Source organism: Lacerta agilis, chromosome 7, assembly GCF_009819535.1.
Source record: "Lacerta agilis isolate rLacAgi1 chromosome 7, rLacAgi1.pri, whole genome shotgun sequence".
NCBI classification, from domain to species: domain Eukaryota; kingdom Metazoa; phylum Chordata; class Lepidosauria; order Squamata; family Lacertidae; genus Lacerta; species Lacerta agilis.
Window position 1 is genome coordinate 71,619,511 of NC_046318.1, and position 6,919 is coordinate 71,626,429.

Sequence of the window (6,919 nt, forward strand, 5' to 3'; positions counted from 1 at the left end):
ATTAGGATTAGAACATTGAAACTGGGTTAATGATACACACAATACACACTCATCATTTGAATGGCAATGCATGCCCCTCTGAGTCATGGAGAATAGTTTCTCTCCCTCTCTCATAACACTAGAACTTGTAGACATCCAGTGAGGCAGAATCTAGAAAATTCAGGACAAATAAGAGAAATCACTTCTCCACACTGCATAGTTACGGTAAACCATGGGGTTATCCCTACCAGAGAAGAATGGCAAAATAAGATGTTGGACTAGGCCGGAATGGCAAAACTGACCAGAAAGCTCAGGAACCAAGAAGAAGGAACCAAGAAGACCAAAACTTCAATAAAGAATGGGGAAAATTTATCATTTACTTGAGCGACCACTGTAAGCAGATGAAAACATTAGCAGGATTGCAATAACACTTGTAATGTAGAAGATATTGTGGATAAAAAGGGAGAGACATAAAATTTGGATGATGAAATAATATGCAGTTGAAAAGGTTTATAATAGGACCTATGGAAGGGAAGGTGGGAAGTCTAGAGATTCGGAATAATCTCCAAATATGTATATGTATTTTGTATTGTTATAACTCTGTACTTGTAAAATTAAATAAAAATTATTTTGAAAAAACCCAAACGAACATGGGATTGACTCCCACAAGATGTAGCAATGTCCCCCAACTTGGTTTTCTGTAGGCATCTGGTTGGCCACTATGTGAACAGGATGTTGGATTAGATCAGTGTTTTTCAACCTTTTTGGGGCAAAGGCACACTTGTTTCATGAAAAAAATCACGAGGCACACCACCATTAAAAAATGTTAAAAAATTTAACTCTGTGCCTATATTGACTATATATAAAGTAATTTTTCCCATGGCACACCAGGCAACATCTCGCGGCACACTAGTGTGCCGCGGAACTGTGGTTGAAAAACACTGGATTAGATGGACCACAGACCTGAACTAGCAGGACTCTTCTTTTCTCCTTGTTAATTTCAATCTTAGCTAATTCCTGGTGCAGGTTAAAATTTTGGTTTTTTGACTGGGCAGTGCCCATTCCCGTTCTAGACTCAAAGTGATGGCCTACCACTTAATCCAAGAGATTGGTTATGTATGCATGGCAGGCATGAACTCTCACCCTTCAGCATCAAAGAGCTGCTCAGAGATGTTCCTCATCAAGGGACTCAACTGATGTGGTCAACCTTGTTCTGCCATTAGAGGCTGAATTCTTAAGTGCCCTTATGGGAAAGGACCTTCTTCCAGAACATTATTCTCCAATCTACCCATCTAGAAGGTCAAAGAGTGCATTGGCTTTGGTGAGATGGCACAAATATCCGAGAAACCCAATTCCAGGGAAACGACTGCTATGTTTGCTCAGTGCCCTCTTGATCTTCTTGGCCTCGGTTTGCTTACTCTATAATGAGCACTATTGAAGTGGGCAGGAGTTTTCCTGCAATATGATTCAAAGAGTCTCCATCCATCCAGACGGCTTTAATCGCTTGCGCAAAGACCCACTTTGACACTGAAAGCTCATTATTCATGGCTGTATCTGATAAGCCAGATTTGGCTGGTGCCAGTTTCAACATCTCCTCCAGTTACAAGCCATTGATCCAAAAGAAGCAGCAAAGTGTTATCTTTTTCTAAATCCATTGCAAGTTATGGACTTTGGAAGTGATACAAGATAAGCTCTGACCAGTACATTTTCCTGACAGATTTCTCCCGCCGCCACCTCCTTTCATCTCTGGCTAAATTATGCTTCATGACGCTGTGATTTGGTTAACCAGCTGCAGCAGAGTTCTGTTATTTCGAGAACAGTTATAATCTATACCTTTCTTCTTTTGGGGCATCAGATCAGCTCCATTAGGATGACAGCAGGAGCTCATTTGAGACCTGGGTTTGGAACTGAATCAGCCTTGGTCACTCTGGATGGCCGTTATTGGGAAAGAGACTGGAGGAGTGTGGCCCTGCCTCTCTTGCTTGATATCTTGGTGGCTTTTGATACCATGGTATCCTCCTGGGCCAGCTCTGTGGGATGGGTATTAAGGGTGCTGTTTTCAGTGGTTCCATTCTTACTTGCGGAGAGTAAAATTTGGAGACAGTTCCTTGGACCCACATCAGTTATGTTATGGCATTCCACAGGGCACTATTTTGTCCCCATCTAAAGGACGGCTTTGGAAATGGTCATGAAGAGGTTTGGGACAATGTGTTATCAGTATGCTGATGAAACCCTACTCTAAACTGCACACAAATGGGCTACACAAAGGAAAACAGGCTAAAAACAAACCATAGCACTCACTTTGTTTTTATGGGTCAAGGTGGAAAGAATCTTTCTTGAACCATGAATCATGCTGCAGTTCTCCAGAACCCCCAAACTGCCCTGTTACAAGGGCAGGAGGAACAGCTATGAAATGCAGTTTTCTGTCAAGCAACATCTGGCATCTCTCCTTCTGCCTTGGGTGGAGGGAAGAAACTGGGATGCTGCATTTGCTGCGGGCATCTCCTTTTCATATGGATGCGTTGAAAACAAGATAAGGAGGCGCCTTTCGAAATTTCCCTTCTGCCTTCCTGTGCTATTCAAGTACATATTGCTGCATTTCCAATTAAAACTTCTTCTTCCTCTTCTGATCTAAAACTGTGACGTGCTTCTGTTCAGGGTTCCAGATACTTGGTCATCATACACAAGGTTACAAATTTCTTCTCTTTTCTCCTCTGTTTGTAGGGCTGGCAGGTCTAATGCCAAATAACCCAAGGAAAGGAGAACAGATCCCTTGAAGTTGCTGATCAGCAGTTAGCAGTACTTGCACAGGAACTGAAAGATACTCGGAGTCCAGTGTGATTTTCATGCTCTTTATTCAGCTCATAGTAGTGAGGAATGTAGTTCCCCCAAAACGTTTGCTTTATATACACTATTTACACAATGGGCCCCACGTGATTGGCTAATTCCGGGATACTCCTGTATGCCAATCAGAGTGCGGATTCACTTCCACCTGGAGCTGGATTGGGTGGCTCCTGCAGACCAATCAGACTCCTGCAATCTCAATCCTATTGTTCTGGGACCAGTCAGACTGCTGCAATCTCAATCCTATTGTTCTGAGACCAGTCAGACTGCTGCAATCTCAATCCTATTGTTCTAGGACCAATCAGACTGCTGCAGTTTGGATCCTATTCAACTCAGTACATAACACCCCTCCCCTCTAAGTTCCAGTCCTGCCTGGGAGGTTGCATCCATAGTCCTCAAGGTACGCTGGCCGCCTACGTGTGCGTTGCGGCCTGGGCTGTTCCCTGGTCAGGGGTTCCGGTTCAGGCTCGTGTTCCAAGGCTGCTGGTTGTGATGGGGCTGTTTGGTCTGGCGCAACCAGCTCGCTCTGTCGTGGCTCTGGTTCCGGTGCCCTTTCGGCCTCACGGGTCCTCTCAGTATTTACTGATTCTGCCTCCCCTGCCGGCCCCTCCTGCTCTACGGGTCTCAATGCCCCACTGTTCCCTTGGGACTCCTCTGACCTGTCCTCCTCCTGGTTTTCTCCTGGGAATCGTCGCCGTAGCTGGTCGCAGTGGCGGCGCCAGCATTGCCCCCCCTCTGTTAGCACCTCGTATGACACGGGGCCCGTCACCCTGGTGACTGTGGCGGGTACCCATGCTGGGCCTGCCCCAAAATTCTTTGCGTACACTGGATCCTGGGCCACAAAGGTCCGGGGGTTCCTGCCTTCCCCCACCACTACCTCATCCTGAGCTCTGTCAGGGTGGAGGCGGTCCAGTCTGATTGCGAGGCGCCGGCCCATTAGTAGTTCAGCGGGGCTCCGGCCAGTCGTTGAGCTGGGGGTGCTGTGCTGTGCTAGAAGGAATGTGGCAAGGCGGTACTCCCAGTCCCCTTGCGTCATGCGGCGTAGGGTGTCCTTGGTGGTCCGCACCATGCGCTCTGCTTGGCCATTGGTGGCAGGGTGGAATGGTGCTGAGCGGATGTTGCGGATGGCATTCTGCGCTGTGAAGGTCTGGAATTCTTCTGACGTAAATGCGGTTCCGTTGTCTGAGACGAGAGTGTCAGGGAGTCCATGGGTTGCAAACAGCCTGCGTAGTACCCGAATGGCTGCGGACGTAGAAGTGGATGGTACCAGTGCGACTTCCAGCCATTTGGTGTAGGAGTCCACCACTATGAAGAATGTTTTCCCCTGGAAGGGGCCCGCAAAGTCCATGTGCAGGCGTGACCATGGTGCTCGGGCAGACTCCCAGGACTGCACTGGGGACCTTGGGGGATCTGGGCGGGATTCTTGGCAGGCCTGGCAGTGTTTGACCCAGGTCTCTATCTCTCCGTCAATCCCTGGCCACCATACATAACTCCTGGCGAGGGCCTTCATTCTCACTACCCCTGGGTGTGTCTCGTGTAGGGCTGCAAGGACCCTTTTGCGAAGGGGCTCAGGAACGACGACCCTGCTTCCCCATAACAGGCACCCCGTGTGGGCCGACAGTTCATGTTTACGGGTTGTGTAGCCAGTGAAGGCGATCCTCAAACTCCTCTGCCGTGGGCCCGGCAGTCAACACATCATCGAAGAAGGGGGTGACGCCAGGAATCCCTTTAAGGAGAGAGTCCATTAGATTCTGGAATATGCCTGGTGCCACGCTGACACCGAATTGCAGCCGCTTTACCTTGAACGCTCCCCTGTGTGTCACAATCGTCTGTGCCTCTGCTGTGGCTTCATCTACTGGCAGCTGTTGATAGGCTTGGGCCAAGTCCAGCTTGCCAAAAATTTTTGACCCAGCCAGGGTGGCGAGGACATGGCTGACCACTGGCACTGGGTATGCGTGGGCCGTGAGGGCCTTGTTTATGGTACATTTGTAGTCTGCGCAGATGCGGACCGAACCATTAGGCTTGACGGGTGTGACGATCGGGGTTTCCCAGGTGGCATTAGGCACAGGCTCCAGCACTCCTTGCTCCACGAGCCGGTCCAATTCCTCGTCTATACGGGGTTTCAGGGCGAACGGGACCCGGCGGGCCTTGAGCCTGACAGGTCGTACTGCGGGGTCCAGCTGTAGGGCAATGGGGGGGCCCGTATACTGTCCCAATTTCCCATCGAAAACTGCCGGAAACTCCTTGCATATGGCGTCCACATCCACTTGTAAGCTGGTGCGGTTCACCCCGGTGACGGCTAGCCCCAGTGGTCCAAACCATGCCAATCCCAGTAAGCTAACGTAGGAGCCCTTGACCACGAGCAAGTCCAGTTGCCGCGTCCGCCCTCGATATTGCACCCTGAAGGTCCCCACCCCCATTGTGGGGACCTTACGTTTCTGGAAGTCCCGGAGGGTGAATGGGGCTGGCCTGAGTTTGGGACCCCCACTAGGGCACAGTTTCCTTAAAGTCCGTGCCGAGATTATGGATAGGGTTGAACCTGTGTCCAGCTCCATGCGGCACGGGGCCCCCTCTATCTGTACCTCTACATAAATTTTCTCTATGTTGGGGTGGGGCAACTGGTATACCTGGTAGTCCGTGGTCTCCGTCGAGTTGCCTTGGTGCGTTGGGCCCCGGGACCTGGGGCTCTTGGGGCGGTCATCTGATGCCTGGCGTCGGATGGGCCGAGCCCGACACACCCGGGCGATGTGGCCTGATTTTCTGCACTGCCTGCACTCGGCATTGCGGAAACGGCAGGTCCTCCTCTCGTGATTCTCCCCGCAGCTTGCACAGTTCCCTCCTTCTGGTCGAGGCAGCTGTGGTGTGTGCACGGCTTGAGTGCGCCGCTGTACTCTGTGCACCTCCTCCCTGTCTGATCCTGAATCGTCGATGAGGTCCTCGTGGTGGACCCTTGGTTGGGACGGCACGCTCGGCCGTGCCTCTTGCATCGACCTCTCGGCGGCTTCTGTTGCCAGGGCCTCCTCCAGAGCGACCTGGAACGTTAGGTCCTTCTTGGCATAGAGGCGTCGTTGCAGCTTCTCATCCCTCAGGCCACCGACGAGGCGGTCACGCAGCATGTTCTCCAACTCTGAGAAGTTGCAGAACCGAGCGGCTTGGCGGAGGGAGGTCACAAACCCCGATATGGTTTCCCCAGGGGCTTGCCGCTTTGCATAGAAGGCATTTCGACGAGCCACCACCGAGGGCTGTGGCGAGAAGTGCCCCTTCAGCCGTTCCACTATTGTTTTGTAAGGAACGGTAGCGACATCATCAGGCGCAAGGAGAGCCCGGGCGATTTCGAATGTCTCCTCTCCGCAGACGCTGAAGAATATCGCCCTCTTCTTGGCATCGTTGGTGACCCCTTTAGCTTCTAGAAGAAAGGTGAAACGGGTGGCGTATCCTTCCCAGTCTCCTGATGCTGGGTTGAATGGCGAGAAGCTGCTGTCCGTTGCCATCTTGAGTTCCTTGGGACCCGGAGCTGAAGCCTGGATACACGGTGCGAGGCAGCTGTGCGGCAGGTGGCGTTGCTGCGGTGCTGTGTGTGGCAGTCAGCTCAGCGGGATCCCATCCTCGTCGCCAGTGAAAGATACTCGGAGTCCAGTGTGATTTTCATGCTCTTTATTCAGCTCATAGTAGTGAGGAATGTAGTTCCCCCAAAACGTTTGCTTTATATACACTATTTACACAATGGGCCCCACGTGATTGGCTAATTCCGGGATACTCCTGTATGCCAATCAGAGTGCGGATTCACTTCCACCTGGAGCTGGATTGGGTGGCTCCTGCAGACCAATCAGACTCCTGCAATCTCAATCCTATTGTTCTGGGACCAGTCAGACTGCTGCAATCTCAATCCTATTGTTCTGAGACCAGTCAGACTGCTGCAATCTCAATCCTATTGTTCTAGGACCAATCAGACTGCTGCAGTTTGGATCCTATTCAACTCAGTACATAACAGGAACCCAGTTAGCAGTACTTGCACAGGAACCCATTCTGAGATGAATCTGTTTCTAAATGCACAACTATACATGCAAATTAGAACGAAATGTAAAAATTTAAGCAC